Below are 20,701 nucleotides of genomic sequence, written 5' to 3'. Positions count from 1 at the left end.
AAGATGCATGCTGTTTCACTGTGTTGTTTGAGTACTACAAAACTAGTTGAAAGTTGCTGCTGTCCGCTTCCTGGCTGCAAACCGGCGTCTACCTGAAGCGCAAGCAAGACAGGGGGTTCTGTAGCGAAATTTTCGGCAAAGTGCCGATCAGGAGAGTTTTTGTTGGAACTACTGCGTCTGATTCAGGACCCAAGAGCTACGCCACAGGCATCTGTTACAATTGTTCATTGAATAGGATTGTAGCTCATTTGTGGCAGCAGGAAATAAGCTGTAGTGAAAAGGACCTTCCATAGATGGTCGCAGGTCCCATAAGTACTGTATGGCTCGTAACACGTTGTGTGGGGCCCGGCTAGCTCAGTCGGTCGAGCATGAGACTCTTAATCTCAGGGTCGTGGGTTCGAGCCCCACGCTGGGCGGGCGCAAAATTTTGTGTCTACGCGGATGCAACCTGCGCCCCTCTCGTGAGCCTTGCGTAATGAACGTAACGGGTTAAGACGATGCCTAGCTTCGTATTAATATCAGAGGAATGGTTTTTGAAACTGAAAGTAACTCTGAAATGAAATAAATGTGTTGTTTTGGAATTTTAGGTGTACATCGATATCGTGGGAGATGTGTAGGAAAGCAGCAGCTGTGCTAACTAAATACAAATAATGGTCGCTAATGCGGTGCGTTTCCAGCTGAAGGGCTCCGATTCACCAGTCCATAAGAATAAAGTACCAGAAAAGTGCGCTAGGCGGCGCCTCCTTAGCTCAGTGGCAGAGCGCTGGTCTAGTAAACCAGAGGTCGTGAGTTCGATCCTCACAGGAGGCAAATGAATTTTGTAACAGCCCCTTCTACCTTTGCCCTTTCGAAAAAAGCGGTCAAGAATAAAAAGAATTATGAATGGGTGCGGTATTTAAGAAATGCTCTCGCAAATGAATAGTGCGAATGCTGCTATTAAAGTAGGCACCAGAAACTGCTGCTTTTGGCAGTCTCTGGAGAATGCCGACGTGAAATACTTAGTTCTTGTGATGTATTTTCTACCCCTGGTAGAAACCCTCGCGGTTGTCGTCGTCGTCGTCGGCGGCGGCCGCGCCGCCGCCGCTTTGGTAATAGCGGCAAGTCGCCATTGTATGACATAGGGTGACGTACCCTCTGCAACCGACTGAGATGGCAGTAAGCGATTGAAGCTGATTTGCAACCTCTTGCTTGATCAGCGTCATAAGGGCTTGAATGTAACTTGCGATGGGACACAGCAAGAAGTAGCTTGGCATTTTTAGTACTGAAATTGGAGAATTGCGTCAAAGATGGGAAATTCATTCCGGCAAGCGTACAAATGGCGAAAATGAGGTGTGTGTGGGGAAGCACATTGCGCCAGTGACCGTGTGGCCTAATGGATAAGGCGTCGGACTTCGGATCCGAAGATTGCAGGTTCGAATCCTGTCACGGTCGACTTTTTCCAGTTCTGCAAAAGATGCATGCTGTTTCACTGTGTTGTTTGAGTACTACAAAACTAGTTGAAAGTTGCTGCTGTCCGCTTCCTGGCTGCAAACCGGCGTCTACCTGAAGCACAAGCAAGACAGGGGGTTCTGTAGCGAAATTTTCGGCAAAGTGCCGATCAGGAGAGTTTTTGTTGGAACTACTGCGTCTGATTCAGGACCCAAGAGCTACGCCACAGGCATCTGTTACAATTGTTCATTGAATAGGATTGTAGCTCATTTGTGGCAGCAGGAAATAAGCTGTAGTGAAAAGGACCTTCCATAGATGGTCGCAGGTCCCATAAGTACTGTATGGCTCGTAACACGTTGTGTGGGGCCCGGCTAGCTCAGTCGGTCGGGCCTGAGACTCTTAATCTCAGGGTCGTGGGTTCGAGCCCCACGCTGGGCGGGCGCAAAATTTTGTGTCTACGCGGATGCAACCTGCGCCCCTCTCGTGAGCCTTGCGTAATGAACGTAACGGGTTAAGACGATGCCTAGCTTCGTATTAATATCAGAGGAATGGTTTTTGAAACTGAAAGTAACTCTGAAATGAAATAAATGTGTTGTTTTGGAATTTTAGGTGTACATCGATATCGTGTGAGATGTGTAGGAAAGCAGCAGCTGTGCTAACTAAATACAAATAATGGTCGCTAATGCGGTGCGTTTCCAGCTGAAGGGCTCCGATTCACTAGTCCATAAGAATAAAGTACCAGAAAAGTGAGCTAGGCGGCGCCTCCTTAGCTAAGTGGCAGAGCGCTGGTCTAGTAAACCAGAGGTCGTGAGTTCGATCCTCACAGGAGGCAAATGAATTTTGTAACAGCCCCTTCTACCTTTGCCCTTTCGAAAAAAGCGGTCAAGAATAAAAAGAATTATGAATGGGTGCGGTATTTAAGAAATGCTCTCGCAAATGAATAGTGCGAATGCTGCTATTAAAGTAGGCACCAGAAACTGCTGCTTTTGGCAGTCTCTGGAGAATGCCGACGTGAAATACTTAGTTCTTGTGATGTATTTTCTACCCCTGGTAGAGACCCTCGCGGTTGGCGTCGTCGTCGGCGGCGCCGCCCCCGCTTTGGTAATAGCGGCAAGTCGCCATTGTATGACATAGGGTGACGTACCCTCTGCAACCGACTGAGATGGCAGTAAGCGATTGAAGCTGATTTGCAACCTCTTGCTTGATCAGCGTCATAAGGGCTTGAATGTAACTTGCGATGGGACACAGCAAGAAGTAGCTTCGCATTTTTAGTACTGAAATTGGAGAATTGCGTCAAAGATGGGAAATTCATTCCGGCAAGCGTACAAATGGCGAAAATGAGGTGTGTGTGGGGAAGCACATTGCGCCAGTGACCGTCTGGCCTAATGGATAAGGCGTCGGACTTCGGATCCGAAGATTGCAGGTTCGAATCCTGTCACGGTCGACTTTTCCAGTTCTGCAAAAGATGCATGCTGTTTCACTGTGTTGTTTGAGTACTATAAAACTAGTTGAAAGTTGCTGCTGTCCGCTTCCTGGCTGCAAACCGGCGTCTACCTGAAGCACAAGCAAGACAGGGGGTTCTGTAGCGAAATTTTCGGCAAACTGCCGATCAGGAGAGTTTTTGTTGGAACTACTGCGTCTGATTCAGGACCCAAGAGCTACGCCACAGGCATCTGTTACAATTGTTCATTGAATAGGATTGTAGCTCATTTGTGGCAGCAGGAAATAAGCTGTAGTGAAAAGGACCTTCCATAGATGGTCGCAGGTCCCATAAGTACTGTATGGCTCGTAACACGTTGTGTGGGGCCCGGCTAGCTCAGTCGGTCGAGCATGAGACTCTTAATCTCAGGGTCGTGGGTTCGAGCCCCACGCTGGGCGGGCGCAAAATTTTGTGTCTACGCGGATGCAACCTGCGCCCCTCTCGTGAGCCTTGCGTAATGAACGTAACGGGTTAAGACGATGCCTAGCTTCGTATTAATATCAGAGGAATGGTTTTTGAAACTGAAAGTAACTCTGAAATGAAATAAATGTGTTGTTTTGGAATTTTAGGTGTACATCGATATCGTGTGAGATGTGTAGGAAAGCAGCAGCTGTGCTAACTAAATACAAATAATGGTCGCTAATGCGGTGCGTTTCCAGCTGAAGGGCTCCGATTCACTAGTCCATAAGAATAAAGTACCAGAAAAGTGCGCTGGGCGCCGCCTCCTTAGCTCAGTGGCAGAGCGCTGGTCTAGTAAACCAGAGGTCGTGAGTTCGATCCTCACAGGAGGCAAATGAATTTTGTAACAGCCCCTTCTACCTTTGCCCTTTCGAAAAAAGCGGTCAAGAATAAAAAGAATTATGAATGGGTGCGGTATTTAAGAAATGCTCTCGCAAATGAATAGTGCGAATGCTGCTATTAAAGTAGGCACCAGAAACTGCTGCTTTTGGCAGTCTCTGGAGAATGCCGACGTGAAATACTTAGTTCTTGTGATGTATTTTCTACCCCTGGTAGAGACCCTCGCGGTTGTCGTCGTCGTCGGCGGCGCCGCCCCCGCTTTGGTAATAGCGGCAAGTCACCATTGTATGACATAGGGTGACGTACCCTCTGCAACCGACTGAGATGGCAGTAAGCGATTGAAGCTGATTTGCAACCTCTTGCTTGATCAGCGTCATAAGGGCTTGAATGTAACTTGCGATGGGACACAGCAAGAAGTAGCTTCGCATTTTTAGTACTGAAATTGGAGAATTGCGTCAAAGATGGGAAATTCATTCCGGCAAGCGTACAAATGGCGAAAATGAGGTGTGTGTGGGGAAGCACATTGCGCCAGTGACCGTGTGGCCTAATGGACAGTCTGCCTGCAGCGGCCGTGGCGTGCGGTTGTCTGTGCTTCGCGCTGCGGCTGGCTTGTTTACTTCTGCGGGGTAAGTCGCTCGCTAGCAGCGGTTATTCTTGCGTTTGTGGAATGACGTTGATAATTCAGTGATGGCACATACTATGAGGAAAGACACCTTGAAGTTAACGTTCGATAACACGTTTGCCCGACCGACATCCTTCGAAATCGAGGATTTCCTCGAAGAAGTGATGAAAATTGGCCTTGATGAGATAATCGGTATACATTTGTCGATTCTGTCTAGCATCGTTTATATCAAGATGAGAGATGCCGAGTTTTGTGACAAACTAGTTGACTCCTATAGTTCCGGTTTGAAGTTTAAGCATAGTGATGGCAATGTGGGTGTGGTTACTGTTTCCCACGCCGGGCTTGGCCTTCGAACAATTCGCATTTTTGAGCTACCGTTTGAGGTCCCAGCAGAACAGATAAACGTTGCGATATCGCCGTATGGCAAAGTTTTGAGCAACTTTGCAGAACGTTGGTCTCCGGCGCATAAGTATCCGGTACTGAATGGCGTCAGGCAGCTTAAAGTTGACTTGCAGCGACATATTCCGTCGTACGTCACGGTTTGTGGGTACCGTGCCGTCGTAATGTATGATGGCCAACCTAGGACATGTGCCAGATGTAACTCGACGGGACATGTTCGTGCGGAATGTTTACAGCGTCATGTAGTTCAACTGCCAACCGGAGAGAGTGTTAGCCCACCCGCGATGTCACCATTACAGCCATCGTAAGTGTCGGTTGCCCGCGGTGAGCCGTCAATACAACCGATTCGCGATAAACCTGCCGGACCCAGTCCCGTCGTTAATGTGACGTCTCCGGACACGCCAGTCGCGTCCGAGATGGCTGCTTCTGAAACCCATGACACTAACAGGTCCAGTGATACGGCGGTGGACCAGCCCGTACGGGGTGCTGAGTTGGTGGATGTGTCCATGGCTCCTGCTCCCATGTCTGAACGAGTCGCTGACACGATGCCCAACTCCGACACAGTAATACGTGGTAATCGGTCTCCGAAGAAAAATAAAAAACGGAGGATGGCCCACCAAGGTGCGGAAGATACAGCACCGGGCTTGCGGGGAAAGGCTAAATTAATCGGCCAGAATTTAAAAGAAGGGCCCGCAGACGCTGCCGCCTCGCCTTCGCGGTCGCGGGACACAACACGATCAGACGACACCATGTCGGAGACTCCCACGATGTACGACAGCGGACCAGATGAGACGCCAACTCAGCAAACTGAGCCACAGAATACGAATCCACCAGTTTCTGAGCCAGTAGGCACCCTTTGCTCTCCCAACTGGGCGGACGAGTTTGAAACGAACGAAGCTGATGTAGAGATGCAGGAGGATTCCACACCCTCGACCGGCTCCTTGCCCCCCGTATCAGCGGTTGATGGACACAAAGTCCACGTGGCCATGGTTACTCAAACGACCGACACGGTCAGCGCCTCCAATTGAAGGCTGTATGACGCATCCTCTCGTTTGCTCCTTTCGTACCAAACATCTATGACCACCTTGCAGGCCTACAAGATCCTGACTCTCAATATCAATAAGATACGCAGTGATTTGAATCTGAAGAACTTACAAGACTTGTTATACGCAGCCGACATAGATATAGCCATGCTTCAGGAAGTGAGTGATATCAGGTTAGACCACATAGCAGGGTATAACGCTTTCGTGAACCCTGGCCACGGTTTCGAACTTGGAACAGCATTACTGTTAAAAGAAGGGATCACTGCAAATTGTGAGGCCAAACTGGTGACCGGCAGAGGGATAGCAGTCACTGTCAATAACATCAGACTGATTAATATTTACGCACCTTCTGGATCCAGTAATAGGCCACACCGTGCAGAATTTTTTCGCCACGAGATCCTTCCGCTCTTCGGGACCAACTACAGTGATGTCATTTTTGGCGGCGATTTCAATTGTGTGATTCGTCAAATAGATCAAACTCCACACTTTAATCGGTGTGTCGGATTAGAACAGATCATTCAAGAACTCCGCTTCACTGACACTTGGACGTACATGCACGGAGTGGAAGTGGGTTTTACGCATGTTACCAATCATTCGGCAAGTAGGTTAGATAGAATTTACATATCGCGTAATTTAACGCAGCACCTGCTACACACCGAAATATGGCCTACTGCATTTTCCGACCATGCTGCCTATATCTGCACCGTCAACATGCAAAAACAGGAAACATACCGGAGTCGAGGGTTATGGAAGTTCAACGTCGCACATTTGCATGATCCTGCATGTCGAGAAGCCTTCCTGTCCACCTGGACGGCATGTGAACGCAAATTCAGATCCTACAACTCCGCGGTCGAGTGGTGGCTCAAATGCGCCAAACCACAAATTAGGAAAACTTTAATGTTTTACTCCCGTCAGAAAAGTCTGTGGCACAAACGGACGATGGAATTCTACTTTCAGTGTCTTCGGGAGTTGTATAAATTTGACGCGACCGTTATCGGCAATTTTGCAAAGATCAAAAGAATTCAGGCGAAACTTTTAACGCTGCAACGGAAACAGTTGGAAGGTTGTCAAATTCGGGCGCGAGTTCCTAAGACGGTGCAAGAAGAAGAGGCTGCCATGTATCACATGTTACGTGAAAGTCGACGAGGCAGTCGGAAAATCATTACACACATCCGAACCAGCACCGGGGCAATAGTTACTAAACAAAGTGACATTATGCGTGCGATTGAAGAGTACTATCGAGACCTGATGTCCAATAAAATGACAGATGATACCGTGTTTGCGGAGTTTGCGACAAATATATCTCGGAAACTCAGCCCCACAGAGGCGACTCAGCTGATGACAGAGGTGACAGAAGACGAATTAACAGACGTTATCCTAAGGAGTCCGAAGAATAAATCACCAGGTTGCGATGGAATACCTGCAGAAGTATATCAAACCTTCTGGCCGCAGATGAAATCGAAACTACTTGCAATATGTAAAGAACTAATGCACCCACAAAACGTTATTCCGCAGGAATTTCGACAAGGAATTGTTGTCTTACTGCCCAAGACCCCGTGCAGTAACGACCTCACAAACCTGCGACCTCTCACGTTATTAAATAGTGATTATAAAATATTCGCCCGTGTTCTGAGCCAACGGCTCAAAACTGTCATGAACACAATCACAGGACAGTATCAAACGAGTGTCGGTAGAGATAGATCTATTTACCACACGCTCACGGATTACAGAGATGTCATTGCCGTAGCGGAGGCTTGCAAGTTAAAATGCGCCCTCTTCATGATAGACTTTGCAAAAGCGTTCGACAGGGTGAGCCATCGGTTCCTTTTCCGCGTCATGCAGGAATTGGGATTTCCGCACCAGTTCACCCAAGTACTCGACAATCTGATCCGTAATAGTACGTCGCGAATTCAAATTAATGGTCGCCTCAGTGGCGCTATTGATATCGAGTGTTCGGTGAGGCAAGGCTGTCCGATGTCGATGGCTCTCTTTGCCATCGCCATAGAACCTCTGCTCGCTACGCTAACTGCACATTTGCAGGGATTGGAAATCAATAGCCAGAAGATTGTGTGCCGTGCGTACGCAGATGATGTCGGCTTTCTTGTCGTGAACGCGCAAGAAGTGCGGTCCTCACTTCAAATACTTCAACGATATGAGGCGGCATCTGGGGCGAAGGTGAACTGGCAAAAATCTGGACTCATGAATGTCGGACGGGGAATAAATCTACCCAATCATGCCCGATTACGAGAAATTACCAGTATAAAGTGCTTAGGACTTGAGTTTCGGCGGAAGATACAGAATACCATTGCTGTTAATTATAGAGCTTTACTTCACAAGGTTAGGGCATGTGTACAACTGCATAGCATGAGGAAACTGAATGCTCTCCAAAAAATTGAACTGGTCAACACTTATATCCTCTCGAAGATTAACTATGTAGCCAAAGTGCTGCCTCTTCCCGATGGCATTGCACATAGAATGCTGTCTGCCCTGGGCCATTTTGTGACCAGAGGCCATATCTTCAAAGTTAAATATGTTACGTTGACGCTCCCTACTGGGAAGGGCGGATTAAACCTCACTGATGTCTATAAAAAGGCACAGGCGCTCTATCTAAGCAGTATGTATAAGCTATGGACACAATCTCCACACTGTCTTACTGCTCACCTACTCAACGAAATCTCCCCAGCGGACCTCAACCCCCCGATTGATGTACATCATATTCCACACGACCTCTATCATTTCAAATACTTCCTGTTGGAATATAGTTATGCTCGAACAAGACTTCCAGCGAAGGAAATAACGGTGGTGAAGCAAATTTATAGGACTTTGATCGAGTCCACCTCCAGGAATAACATCGAAGACAAATATACAGCTCACGATTGGCGGGTCATTTGGGATAATATTCATTCACGCCATTTACCGTCTCACGTGCGAGCGTCTTGGTATCTCACGGTGAATCGTAAAATAGCTACCAATGCCAGACTCCATTCCATTCATCTGGCCGATTCACCCTTATGCAACACTTGCCAGGTACAAGATAGCGAGGAACACCGATTTGTCTGCGAAAAAGTGCGAGATGTTTGGGCGGTCATACGACAGTTGTTGGCGAGCATCACTAGAACATGCCCTGCGACCATAACGCCAGCTGACTTCCTCACTCCGGAGGTAGTGCCTTACCCGAAGACCAAAAGAAATTCAGTAAACTGGCTTAAAGGCCACACAGTTTACTATCTTTTCAATGTGAACGAAACGAGTAAAGAAGACTTTCTCCTGTATTTAATGATACAGCACCACCGACTACAGAAGACTAAAAACTATAAAGCTCATTTTGCAAACTTTTTAAGTCACACGATCATTTCACAGCCGATATAGGATGGAGTGCTTAAAGCCATTTCTTCCGACATGGTGGATTCCACTCTTCCTTCGGACGCCCGACGTGAAGACCAAAGCAGTTAGTGCGGGACAGACTAATTTACGAGTGCGTCACTGGATCATTCGTCACGTTCCGATATTAACAGAATGTTTGTAGTAGCGCGTTCCGTATCATTGGCGGACGCCTAGCACAGAACTGAGTTTCCTAGTTTATTAATTGTAACAGACGATCCGATGGAGCGCAACAACGATAGAAGACTTTTAATTTATTTTGTACATCCAATACTTACTCTGATTTGTGGAGTGAGATGCACTCATGCGGTGCAAAGTGCACGGATTTCCCGGCTCCCCTGAATACATATGAAAATGGACTTATTCATTTCCATTGCAAATGGATGCAACATTTCGTCTCAGGACTAATTTCTGTTTTTATGTTACTGGCGGCGGAGTCAAGCCGCAGCATTTCTTCATTATGCAGAAGAGGTAGGGTGCCGTGGTGACAGTTACGGTGGGAGACAGGATGGCCAGGCCTCAGATTGCATGACCCCTGCCCACCTTGCCTCTCCCTGTCTGATACCGCATTTTCAAGATGAAATTAAAAAAAATAAAAATAAAAAAAAATAAAAATAAAAATAAAAAACAAAAAAAAGAAAAAAAAGAAAAAATAAAAAATATATATATATAAAAAAAGTGGTTAAGGCGTCTAAAAAAAAAAGTGGTTAAGGAAAAAAAAAAGAAAAAAAAATGGATAAGGCGTCGGACTTCGGATCCGAAGATTGCAGGTTCGAATCCTGTCACGGTCGACTTTTTCCAGTTCTGCAAAAGATGCATGCTGTTTCACTGTGTTGTTTGAGTACTACAAAACTAGTTGAAAGTTGCTGCTGTCCGCTTCCTGGCTGCAAACCGGCGTCTACCTGAAGCACAAGCAAGACAGGGGGTTCTGTAGCGAAATTTTCGGCAAAGGGCCGATCAGGAGAGTTTTTGTTGGAACTACTGCGTCTGATTCAGGACCCAAGAGCTACGCCACAGGCATCTGTTACAATTGTTCATTGAATAGGATTGTAGCTCATTTGTGGCAGCAGGAAATAAGCTGTAGTGAAAAGGACCTTCCATAGATGGTCGCAGGTCCCATAAGTACTGTATGGCTCGTAACACTTTGTGTGGGGCCCGGCTAGCTCAGTCGGTCGAGCATGAGACTCTTAATCTCAGGGTCGTGGGTTCGAGCCCCACGCTGGGCGGGCGCAAAATTTTGTGTCTACGCGGATGCAACCTGCGCCCCTCTCGTGAGCCTTGCGTAATGAACGTAACGGGTTAAGACGATGCCTAGCTTCGTATTAATATCAGAGGAATGGTTTTTGAAACTGAAAGTAACTCTGAAATGAAATAAATGTGTTGTTTTGGAATTTTAGGTGTACATCGATATCGTGTGAGATGTGTAGGAAAGCAGCAGCTGTGCTAACTAAATACAAATAATGGTCGCTTATGCGGTGCGTTTCCAGCTGAAGGGCTCCGATTCACTAGTCCATAAGAATAAAGTACCAGAAACGTGCGCTAGGCGGCGCCTCCTTAGCTCAGTGGCAGAGCGCTGGTCTAGTAAACCAGAGGTCGTGAGTTCGATCCTCACAGGAGGCAAACGAATTTTGTAACAGCCCCTTCTACCGTAGCCCTTTCGAAAAAAGCGGTCAAGAATAAAAAAAATTATGAATGGGTGCGGTATTTAAGAAATGCTCTCGCAAATGAAAAGTGCGAAAGGTGCTATTAAAGTAGGCACCAGAAACTGCTGCTTTTGGCAGTCTCTGGATAAAGCCGACGTGAAATACTTAGTTCTTGTGAAGTATTTTCTACCCCTGGTAGAGACCCTCGCGGCTGTCGTCGTCGTCGTCGTCGTCGTCGGCGCCGCCGCCGCGTTGGTAATAGCGGCAACTCGCCATTGTATGACATAGGGTGAGGTACCTTCTGCAACCGACTGAGATGGCAGTAAGCGATTGAAGCTGATTTGCAACCTCTTGTTTGATCACGTCAAAGATGGGAAATTCATTCCGGCAAGCGTACAAATGGCGAAAATGAGGTGTGTGTGGGTAAGCACATTGCGCCAGTGACCGTGTGGCCTAATGGATAAGGCGTCGGACTTCGGATCCGAAGATTGCAGGTTCGAATCCTGTCACGGTCGACTTTTTCCAGTTCTGCAAAAGATGCATGCTGTTTTACTGTGTTGTGTGAGTACTACAAAACTAGTTGAAAATTGCTCCTGCCCGCTTCCTGGCTGCAAACCGGCGTCTACCTGAAGCACAAGCAAGACAAGGGGGTTCTGTAGCGAAATTTTCGGCACTGTGCCGATCAGGAGAGTTTTTGTTGGAACTACTGCGTCTGATTCAGGACCCAAGAGCTACGCCACAGGCGTCTGCGCACAGTCGAGCATGTGTGTTGAATAACGGTGCTGATAGCCACGTATCATTTCAAGTAGATTTGATTCCTTTCGGAGACAATTTTTCATTGAATAGGATTGTAGCTCATTTGTGGCAGCAGGAAACAAGCTGTAGTGAAAAGGGCCTTCCATAGATGGTCGCAGGTCCCATAAGTATTGTATGGCTCGTATCACGTTGTGTGGAGCCCGGCTAGCTCAGTCGGTAGAGCATGAGACTTTTAATCTCAGGGTCGTGGGTTCGAGCCCCACGCTGGGCGGCGCAAAATTTTGTGTCTACGCGCATGCAACCTGCGCCCCTCTCGTGAGCCTTGCGTAATAAACGTAACGGATTACGACGATGCCTAGCTTCGTATGAATATCAGAGGAATGGTTTTTTTTGAAGCTGATAGTAACTCTGAAATGAAATAAATGTGTTGTTTTGGAATTTTAGGTGTACATCGATATCGTGTGAGATGTGTAGGAAAGCAGCAGCTGTGCTAACTAAATACAAATAATGGTCGCTAATGCGGTGCGTTTCCAGCTGAAGGGCTCCGATTCACTAGTCCATAAGACTAAAGTACCCGAAAAGTGCACTAGGCGGCGCCTCCTTAGCTTAGTGGCAGAGCACTGGTCTAGTAAACCAGAGGTCGTGAGTTCGATCCTCACAGGAGGCAAACGAATTTTGTAACAGCCCCTTCTACCGTAGCCCTTTCGAAAAAAGCGGTCAAGAATAAAAAAAATTATGAATGGGTGCGGTGTTTAAGAAATGCTCTCGCAAATGAATAGTGCGAATGGTGCTATTAAAGTAGGCACCAGAAACTGCTGCTTTTGGCAGTCTCTGGAGAATGCCGACGTGAAATACTTAGTTCTTGTGAAGTATTTTCTACCCCTGGTAGAGACCCTCGCGGCTGTCGTCGTCGTCGGCGCCGCCGCCGCTTTGGTAATAGCGGCAACTCGCCATTGTATGACATAGGGTGAGGTACCTTCTGCAACCGACTGAGATGGCAGTAAGCGATTGAAGCTGATTTGCAACCTCTTGTTTGATCAGCGTCATAAGGGCTTGAATGTAACTTGCGATGGGACACAGCAAGAAGTAGCGTCGCATTTTTAGTACTGAAATTGGAGATGGAGAATTGCGTCAAAGATGGGAAATTCATTCCGGCAAGCGTACAAATGGCGAAAATGAGGTGTGTGTGGGTAAGCACATTGCGCCAGTGACCGTGTGGCCTAATGGATAAGGCGTCGGACTTCGGATCCGAAGATTGCAGGTTCGAATCCTGTCACGGTCGACTTTTTCCAGTTCTGCAAAAGATGCATGCTGTTTTACTGTGTTGTGTGAGTACTACAAAACTAGTTGAAAATTGCTCCAGCCCGCTTCCTGGCTGCAAACCGGCGTCTACCTGAAGCACAAGCAAGACAAGGGGGTTCTGTAGCGAAATTTTCGGCACTGTGCCGATCAGGAGAGTTTTTGTTGGAACTACTGCGTCTGATTCAGGACCCAAGAGCTACGCCACAGGCGTCTGCGCACAGTCGAGCATGTGTGTTGAATAACGGTGCTGATAGCCACGTATCATTTCAAGTAGATTTGATTCCTTTCGGAGACAATTTTTCATTGAATAGGATTGTAGCTCATTTGTGGCAGCAGGAAACAAGCTGAAGTGAAAAGGGCCTTCCATAGATGGTCGCAGGTCCCATAAGTATAGTATGGCTCGTATCACGTTGTGTGGAGCCCGGCTAGCTCAGTCGGTAGAGCATGAGACTTCTAATCTCAGGGTCGTGGGTTCGAGCCCCACGCTGGGCGGCGCAAAATTTTGTGTCTACGCGCATGCAACCTGCGCCCCTCTCGTGAGCCTTGCGTAATAAACGTAACGGGTTACGACGATGCCTAGCTTCGTATGAATATCAGAGGAATGGTTTTTGAAGCTGAAAGTAACTCTGAAATGAAATAAATGTGTTGTTTTGGAATTTTAGGTGTACATCGATATCGTGTGAGATGTGTAGGAAAGCAGCAGCTGTGCTAACTAAATACAAATAATGGTCGCTAATGCGGTGCGTTTCCAGCTGAAGGGCTCCGATTCACTAGTCCATAAGACTAAAGTACCCGAAAAGTGCACTAGGCGGCGCCTCCTTAGCTCAGTGGCAGAGCGCTGGTCTAGTAAACCAGAGGTCGTGAGTTAGATCCTCACAAGAGGCAGACGAATTTTGTAACAGCCCCTTCTACCGTAGCCCTTTCGAAAAAAGCGGTCAAGAATAAAAAAAATTATGAATGGGTGCGGTATTTAAGAAATGCTCTCGCAAATGAAAAGTGCAAAAGGTGCTATTAAAGTAGGCACCAGAAACTGCTACTTTTGGCAGTCTCTGGAGAATGCCGACGTGAAATACTTAGTTCTTGTGAAGTATTTTCTACCCCTGGTAGAGACCCTCGCGGCTGTCGTCGTCGTCGTCGTCGTCGTCGTCGTCGTCGTCGTCGGCGCCGCCGCCGCTTTGGTAATAGCGGCAACTCGCCATTGTATGACATAGGGTGAGGTACCTTCTGCAACCGACTGAGATGGCAGTAAGCGATTGAAGCTGATTTGCAACCTCTTGTTTGATCAGCGTCATAAGGGCTTGAATGTAACTTGCGATGGGACACAGCAAGAAGTAGCGTCGCATTTTTAGTACTGAAATTGGAGATGGAGAATTGCGTCAAAGATGGGAAATTCATTCCGGCAAGCGTACAAATGGCGAAAATGAGGTGTGTGTGGGTAAGCACATTGCGCCAGTGACCGTGTGGCCTAATGGATAAGGCGTCGGACTTCGGATCCGAAGATTGCAGGTTCGAATCCTGTCACGGTCGACTTTTTCCAGTTCTGCAAAAGATGCATGCTGTTTTACTGTGTTGTGTGAGTACTACAAAACTAGTTGAAAATTGCTCCTGCCCGCTTCCTGGCTGCAAACCGGCGTCTACCTGAAGCACAAGCAAGACAACGGGGTTCTGTAGCGAAATTTTCGGCACTGTGCCGATCAGGAGAGTTTTTGTTGGAACTACTGCGTCTGATTCAGGACCCAAGAGCTACGCCACAGGCGTCTGCGCACAGTCGAGCATGTGTGTTGAATAACGGTGCTGATAGCCACGTATCATTTCAAGTAGATTTGATTCCTTTCAGAGACAATTTTTCATTGAATAGGATTGTAGCTCATTTGTGGCGGCAGGAAACAAGCTGTAGTGAAAAGGGCCTTCCATAGATGGTCGCAGGTCCCATAAGTATAGTATGGCTCGTATCACGTTGTGTGGAGCCCGGCTAGCTCAGTCGGTAGAGCATGAGACTTTCAATCTCAGGGTCGTGGGTTCGAGCCCCACGCTGGGCGGCGCAAAATTTTGTGTCTACGCGCATGCAACCTGCGCCCCTCTCGTGAGCCTTGCGTAATAAACGTAACGGGTTACGACGATGCCTAGCTTCGTATGAATATCAGAGGAATGGTTTTTGAAGCTGAAAGTAACTCTGAAATGAAATAAATGTGTTGTTTTGGAATTTTAGGTGTACATCGATATCGTGTGAGATGTGTAGGAAAGCAGCAGCTGTGCTAACTAAATACAAATAATGGTCGCTAATGCGGTGCGCTTCCAGCTGAAGGGCTCCGATTCACTAGTCCATAAGACTAAAGTACCCGAAAAGTGCACTAGGCGGCGCCTCCTTAGCTCAGTGGCAGAGCGCTGGTCTAGTACTCATTCTGGCTCTAGCTGCCGACGCGTACGGACGTGCCGCCGTTTGCTGCGCGTAGTCAGTGCTTCGCCAGTGTTTACATTTGCGTTTCGGTGTCCTTGTTTTTTGTGGTTTTTCTTCGTGTGTAACTTGTGATAATTCTGCCTACTGTGTTCTGTTGTGTGTTTTCTACCGACGTTCATTTATCGATTGTGGAGTTTTCGGTAATTACCGGAATCTCCCCTTGATTTCTGCATACCATGGCTACAACTGTGAGGAAGAATACGCTGGTTTTTGCGTTCGCCAAGGAAACACGACGTGTTCAGCCGACTGCTCTGGAAATTCATGATTGGCTTGATCAGGTACTTGGCATTAATACTGATATGGTGCATACCACTCAGCTAGATACTGACAACTACTGTGTTTTCGTAAAATTTTTGAGCCCCGTTTCGGTAGATAAGATTATTGGAAAATTCGGGTATGATGTAGAATTTTTGCATAGAGACGGCACTACAAGTAAAGTAGCTATCAGGAGAGCTGATGCTCTTTATAGATGTGTGCGGGTGTTAAATTTACCTATCGAGATAGATAATGAGAAAATCAAGGTTGCCCTGTCTCAATATGGTGAGGTTAAGGATATAGTTAACGAACGGTGGTCGAAGCAATTTAAAATTCAGAGCTTCAATGGTATTCGTTCGGTAGAGATGGAAGTAAAGTCGAATATCCCATCTCATATAACTGTTGACGGGCATAAAGCCCACGTGATTTATACTGGTCAAACCCCTACGTGCCATATATGCAATGAATCGGGTCATTTAAGGCAGGACTGTCCTCGTCGTGTTTTTGTACTAAAAACGAATTTAGTCCAACGGCGCAAGATGACCTTGAGCGAAGTTTTGGCAACTGATAATACAGCCAAACAGGGTGAGGGTTCGGATCCTGTACCTAGTTCTGGAAATATTGCTGTTGATGGTAGTGATTTTCCACCCCTGGTACCACGCTTGAATTGTGATTCTTCTGCCCGAGAGTTGGACGTACTAAACAAGAAACGACCACTTGAACATACAGATGATCATTCCGATGATGAAACCTCCCGACAATCTCCTGCTGTACGTAAACAGAAGGCTAGCGATGAAACTCTGCCTGTGCCCCAAGGCGAAATGCAAGTGGATTTAATCACAGTTTCTGATACGTCCCGCTCATTGCCAGAAAATGAAACGGCCGCCTCCGACAGCGATAAAGTAGAAGTCCCCGAGGCAGTGACAACTTGCCCAGCTGTAAACAGCGATAATCAGCTGTTTACAGACGGGAATTTCGCGGAAGCGGTAGAACAACAACACCGCGACACCGCAACAGCACAACAACCGGCACCAGAGTGTAAACAAGAGGAAGTGTTTACTCCTGAACCGGAAAATAAGCAAACACCGTCGCAAGCATCACAACAAACGAAGGTAGCATGTAAACAGCTGGCAGTGTTTACAAACCAGATCTCTCGCGACACTGTTGCTGAAGCGGCCACGCCGAGTGCTGCCACAACAAAATCAGGTCAGAGTTTTCAGGGCGTCCACCGCCGTACGCTAAAACCACAACCGAATCTTACTGCTTCTCGCACCCAACCCAAACAAAAAGCCGACAAGTTAGATGTAAAATCGCAGAAAAATATACGATATGACATTGTCAGAGTAGGTGCTCCAGATGAGCCTCCTGATACATTCAATGTCGAACAGCCCCTCAGTACTAAGGTACGGGATGACAATGGAAGACAAGCTAACGTTTAGCAACCGTGTTACGAGGAATAATGCGAAATTCTAAACGACTGTAGTTCTAAAACGGATTTCTGCATACCAAAAGTATAACAGTTTTTGACCAAGGTTTGTAGGTGGCCAATAGCCAGTTCCAGATGCAAGCATATACTATCACAACGCTAAATATAAATAAAATTCGAACCTCATTAAAGCTAGCTGCTCTCAAGGAATTTTTGTATGACTCTGGAACCGATATCGCGTTGCTACAGGAGGTTGTAACGACGTCTCTTGCAATACCAGGATATACCGCCATTGTTAACGTATCATGTGAAACACATACAGGAACAGCGTTTCTGCTCAGGGAAGGAATTCCCGTGTCTCAAGTAGAGCGTTTGGAATCTGGAAGGGCCATTAGTATAAACGTTTTAGGTACCACATTGATTAACTTATATGCGCCCTCAGGAAATAGTAATAGACAGGACAGGGCAGCATTTTATAAAGAGGAAATTATATATTTATTACGTCGAAACCCAAACAGTTTTATAATGGGCGGTGATTTTAACTGTGTGTTAAATCGTAAGGATCAACAACCACACTTTAACGGTTCGTTGGAACTTAAACGCCTAGTAACCGACTTAAAACTTAAGGACGCATGGGAACTAAAATATCCAACGAATGTTGAATATACGTATATAACACAGACTTCGCGTAGTAGAATAGACAGAATTTATGTTTCCCAAAACTTAGAACGATGTCTACTTAATTCAGAAATCGTACCTGTATATTTTAGTGACCACTGCAGTATGAAGGCGTGCATTAATTTCGCTCCACAGCCGATTAAGATTTTTAGGAACCAGTGGCATCTAAATGTCTCTCTCTTAAAAGAGCAAGATTTGGCAGACGCAGTATCAGAAGCGTGGACTTTATGTCTGCGATCGATCGACAGGCACCCCACGGTATTAGATTGGTGGATTAAGGTTGCAAAACCGAGACTGAGAAAAGTGTGTATCAGATACAGCAGAGAAAGAGCGCAGGAGTTAAAAAACAGTATGGAATTTTATTACAGATTGTTGCGGGACCTCTACGCACAGGCAAACGTGTCAACCATTAGATTACACGACATCAAACACACCAAAGCGAAATTACTCGCCTTTAAAAGACAGCAGATGGAAGGCTTAAAACTAAAGTCAAAGGCGAAGTCGGTGGTAGATGATGAAACAACATCCTTATATCATCTGCTTCGGCATGCAAAGAATAGGCGACGAACTGTCATTAGTGAAATTAAAACATCCAATGGGACTACACTCACGTCTCAGAAGGAGATTCTCAATGCAGTATACCAATACTACCACGAGTTATATTCTTCCAGCCCACCTCACGAGGGGTCTCTGCAAGAGGTTCTCAGTGTTTTATCCCCACAATTGACGAGTTCTGAAAACGACGAAATCCTTTCTGAAGTCAGTAACGAAGAGGTTCGTGAGATAATAACCAAGTCCCCGTTAAATAAATCTGCTGGACCTGACGGACTGCCTGTAGAATTTTACTTAAAATTCTGGTTTTTAATTGGTGACACTTTTACATGCATTGTCAATGAGATTTTTAACGAGCAGACGGTACCTGAAGATTTTAAAGATAGCAAAATTGTACTTATACCGAAAAACAAAGGAACGAAACGTTTAAACAATTACCGCCCTATTTCACTTTTAAACTCTGACTACAAAATAGTATGCAGGATTTTAAAAAAGAGACTTTCCCCTCTGACCGACAAATTAATTAGTCAACATCAGTCATGTGCAGCAAATAGAAGTATTTTTAATACAATTTCTGAATATAGAGACATCATCGCCTTAGCATCAGTTTCCAATATCAAATGTGCTCTACTCTTTATAGATTTTAATAAGGCCTTCGACTCGGTGAATCACCGTTTCCTGTTTGAGGTACTGACGAAAATGGGATTCGTCCACAAAACTGTTAATGTTTTAAAAAACATTGCTACTGGTCTGCACGCTAAATTAGCCGTCAACTGTCAGCTGTCGCGGCAAATTCCAATAAATCGCGGCATTCCACAGGGAAGTCCCTTATCTATGTTTTTGTTTGTTGTGTCGTTAGAGCCCTTTTTACGAAGTGTTCATGAAAGGTTAAAGGGCATAACTATAACTGGTAGGAAAACTGTAGTGCGAGCCTATGCTGACGATGTTGGTGTCGTCATAAGAGGGCAAGATGATGTAATTCGACTAGGGGCCATTCTTCAAACTTACTGCCGCGCATCGGGTGCGACAAAGAACGAAAATAAAAGTACAATCTTGGGAATGCGGGGTCTTGACCGGATACACATCGATTGGGCGAAGTCAGTTACCACCCACAAAACCCTGGGGACACTCCTGACGGCATGTCCCATGAAGATGACAGCCCTCAACTGGAAAGAGGTTTCCACAAAGATTCAAGGCGGCCTCATTGAGAACACACAACGACTTATGAACCAGGTTCAGAGGGTCAAGTTCATTAACTTATGCATTCTCTCAAAGGCAATCTATATGGCACAAGTTTTTCCCTTGCCGAAGTTGATAGCTCAGAAAATAATGTCGAGAGTGGCAAATTTCTTATGGAAGGGGGAAATCTACAGGGTTAACCTAAAAACTGCGACCTTACATCCTAGAAATGGAGGCCTCGGACTGGTGGACATACGTAATAAAGCTTCTGCGCTTTTCATAAAACGGTCTTTAAGCATCTTTCACGCCAACCCAGGCAGTATTACTACACAATTGTTTCAATGTGTCCAACCAGAAAGCCTTCAGCCACCGGCAGACGTACAAAAGATTAATCCCCGACTGCGATACGTTAGAATCTTGTACACAGAATTGAGCTATGTTAACGAGAAACTCAGAACTTCACTGCACATTGCAGCCCGAGATATCATGAGAGAACGACAACGATACGAAGGCAAAAATAAAATTGCCACGAAATATATGAATTGCAACTGGGATGCAATTTGGGAGAATATTAGTTTTAACGGGCTCAATTCACATGTGGTAACGGCATGGTACAAAGCCGTCAATGATATTGTCAGCACCAACGAACGGCTTTATAAAATTGCGAAAGCTGAAACCCCCTTATGTCGGACATGTAAACTGGTTGACACCGTGATTCATAGATTCACGTGTGGTGGAAATTTCAACAACTGGATTTGGCTCAGGAAAAGTCTTGCACTACTGCAACGAACGTCACCCAATTCTATTACTCCTATGATGCTTCTCAGACCTGAAATTAAGTATTACCCCAAAACCAAAAATAATGCAATACACTGGTTAATGGGACAGTTCGTCCATTACATTCTCAATAAAATAGGTGGTGACGATGAAACGGAATTCAAGCTTTTTATGAAAATGGAGTACAATAAAGTTAGGCACTATGCAGACCACAGGAAAATGTATGGAATCATGTTGCTCATTTTATTCGAAAGAATAGGTGTTGGTTAAAAAGCACAGTCTAACAATAAAGTTACTATTTTAGGGGTACTGAAGGAATGAAGTATGAGATCTACGATCAAGATGAAGGAAATGCCTCTTCTTTTATCCATTTCTGTTATGTCGGTCCCCCCAATATGTGTCTCATAAATGCTGGAGGTATATTGAGGTAAAATAACATGTTTCCTACTCGAATGACTGTTGAATGATCACTCGAATGACAGCCTTCCAATGAGATCTCCACCCAGACGTGGTACAAACAGTGC

General features: G+C 46.0%; 18 non-coding genes across 18 annotated transcripts; all 18 read left to right on the top strand.

Annotated features, from left to right (window-relative positions):
* The first annotated feature begins 343 nt into the window (after positions 1–343).
* Positions 344–416, top strand: Trnak-cuu (transfer RNA lysine (anticodon CUU)). Its single transcript has one exon. It is a non-coding gene; the product is annotated as a tRNA-Lys (tRNA).
* A 322-nt stretch (positions 417–738) lies between these two features.
* On the top strand, positions 739–810 carry Trnat-agu (transfer RNA threonine (anticodon AGU)). Its single transcript has one exon. It is a non-coding gene; the product is annotated as a tRNA-Thr (tRNA).
* A 548-nt stretch (positions 811–1,358) lies between these two features.
* Positions 1,359–1,431, top strand: Trnar-ucg (transfer RNA arginine (anticodon UCG)). Its single transcript has one exon. It is a non-coding gene; the product is annotated as a tRNA-Arg (tRNA).
* A 362-nt stretch (positions 1,432–1,793) lies between these two features.
* Positions 1,794–1,866, top strand: Trnak-cuu (transfer RNA lysine (anticodon CUU)). Its single transcript has one exon. It is a non-coding gene; the product is annotated as a tRNA-Lys (tRNA).
* A 322-nt stretch (positions 1,867–2,188) lies between these two features.
* On the top strand, positions 2,189–2,260 carry Trnat-agu (transfer RNA threonine (anticodon AGU)). Its single transcript has one exon. It is a non-coding gene; the product is annotated as a tRNA-Thr (tRNA).
* Positions 2,261–2,799: 539 nt separating this feature from the next.
* On the top strand, positions 2,800–2,872 carry Trnar-ucg (transfer RNA arginine (anticodon UCG)). The gene has a single exon. It is a non-coding gene; the product is annotated as a tRNA-Arg (tRNA).
* Positions 2,873–3,233: 361 nt separating this feature from the next.
* Positions 3,234–3,306, top strand: Trnak-cuu (transfer RNA lysine (anticodon CUU)). Its single transcript has one exon. It is a non-coding gene; the product is annotated as a tRNA-Lys (tRNA).
* A 322-nt stretch (positions 3,307–3,628) lies between these two features.
* Trnat-agu (transfer RNA threonine (anticodon AGU)) lies at positions 3,629–3,700 on the top strand. The gene has a single exon. It is a non-coding gene; the product is annotated as a tRNA-Thr (tRNA).
* Positions 3,701–10,304: 6,604 nt separating this feature from the next.
* Trnak-cuu (transfer RNA lysine (anticodon CUU)) lies at positions 10,305–10,377 on the top strand. Its single transcript has one exon. It is a non-coding gene; the product is annotated as a tRNA-Lys (tRNA).
* Positions 10,378–10,699: 322 nt separating this feature from the next.
* Positions 10,700–10,771, top strand: Trnat-agu (transfer RNA threonine (anticodon AGU)). Its single transcript has one exon. It is a non-coding gene; the product is annotated as a tRNA-Thr (tRNA).
* A 465-nt stretch (positions 10,772–11,236) lies between these two features.
* Positions 11,237–11,309, top strand: Trnar-ucg (transfer RNA arginine (anticodon UCG)). The gene has a single exon. It is a non-coding gene; the product is annotated as a tRNA-Arg (tRNA).
* A 439-nt stretch (positions 11,310–11,748) lies between these two features.
* On the top strand, positions 11,749–11,821 carry Trnak-uuu (transfer RNA lysine (anticodon UUU)). Its single transcript has one exon. It is a non-coding gene; the product is annotated as a tRNA-Lys (tRNA).
* Positions 11,822–12,145: 324 nt separating this feature from the next.
* Positions 12,146–12,217, top strand: Trnat-agu (transfer RNA threonine (anticodon AGU)). Its single transcript has one exon. It is a non-coding gene; the product is annotated as a tRNA-Thr (tRNA).
* A 542-nt stretch (positions 12,218–12,759) lies between these two features.
* Trnar-ucg (transfer RNA arginine (anticodon UCG)) lies at positions 12,760–12,832 on the top strand. Its single transcript has one exon. It is a non-coding gene; the product is annotated as a tRNA-Arg (tRNA).
* A 439-nt stretch (positions 12,833–13,271) lies between these two features.
* On the top strand, positions 13,272–13,344 carry Trnar-ucu (transfer RNA arginine (anticodon UCU)). Its single transcript has one exon. It is a non-coding gene; the product is annotated as a tRNA-Arg (tRNA).
* A 321-nt stretch (positions 13,345–13,665) lies between these two features.
* Trnat-agu (transfer RNA threonine (anticodon AGU)) lies at positions 13,666–13,737 on the top strand. Its single transcript has one exon. It is a non-coding gene; the product is annotated as a tRNA-Thr (tRNA).
* Positions 13,738–14,306: 569 nt separating this feature from the next.
* On the top strand, positions 14,307–14,379 carry Trnar-ucg (transfer RNA arginine (anticodon UCG)). Its single transcript has one exon. It is a non-coding gene; the product is annotated as a tRNA-Arg (tRNA).
* Positions 14,380–14,818: 439 nt separating this feature from the next.
* Positions 14,819–14,891, top strand: Trnae-uuc (transfer RNA glutamic acid (anticodon UUC)). The gene has a single exon. It is a non-coding gene; the product is annotated as a tRNA-Glu (tRNA).
* Positions 14,892–20,701: the final 5,810 nt, after the last annotated feature.

This window comes from Schistocerca serialis, chromosome 7 (assembly GCF_023864345.2).
Source record: "Schistocerca serialis cubense isolate TAMUIC-IGC-003099 chromosome 7, iqSchSeri2.2, whole genome shotgun sequence".
Classification (NCBI taxonomy): domain Eukaryota; kingdom Metazoa; phylum Arthropoda; class Insecta; order Orthoptera; family Acrididae; genus Schistocerca; species Schistocerca serialis.
This window is presented reverse-complemented; position numbering and strand designations above follow the sequence as displayed.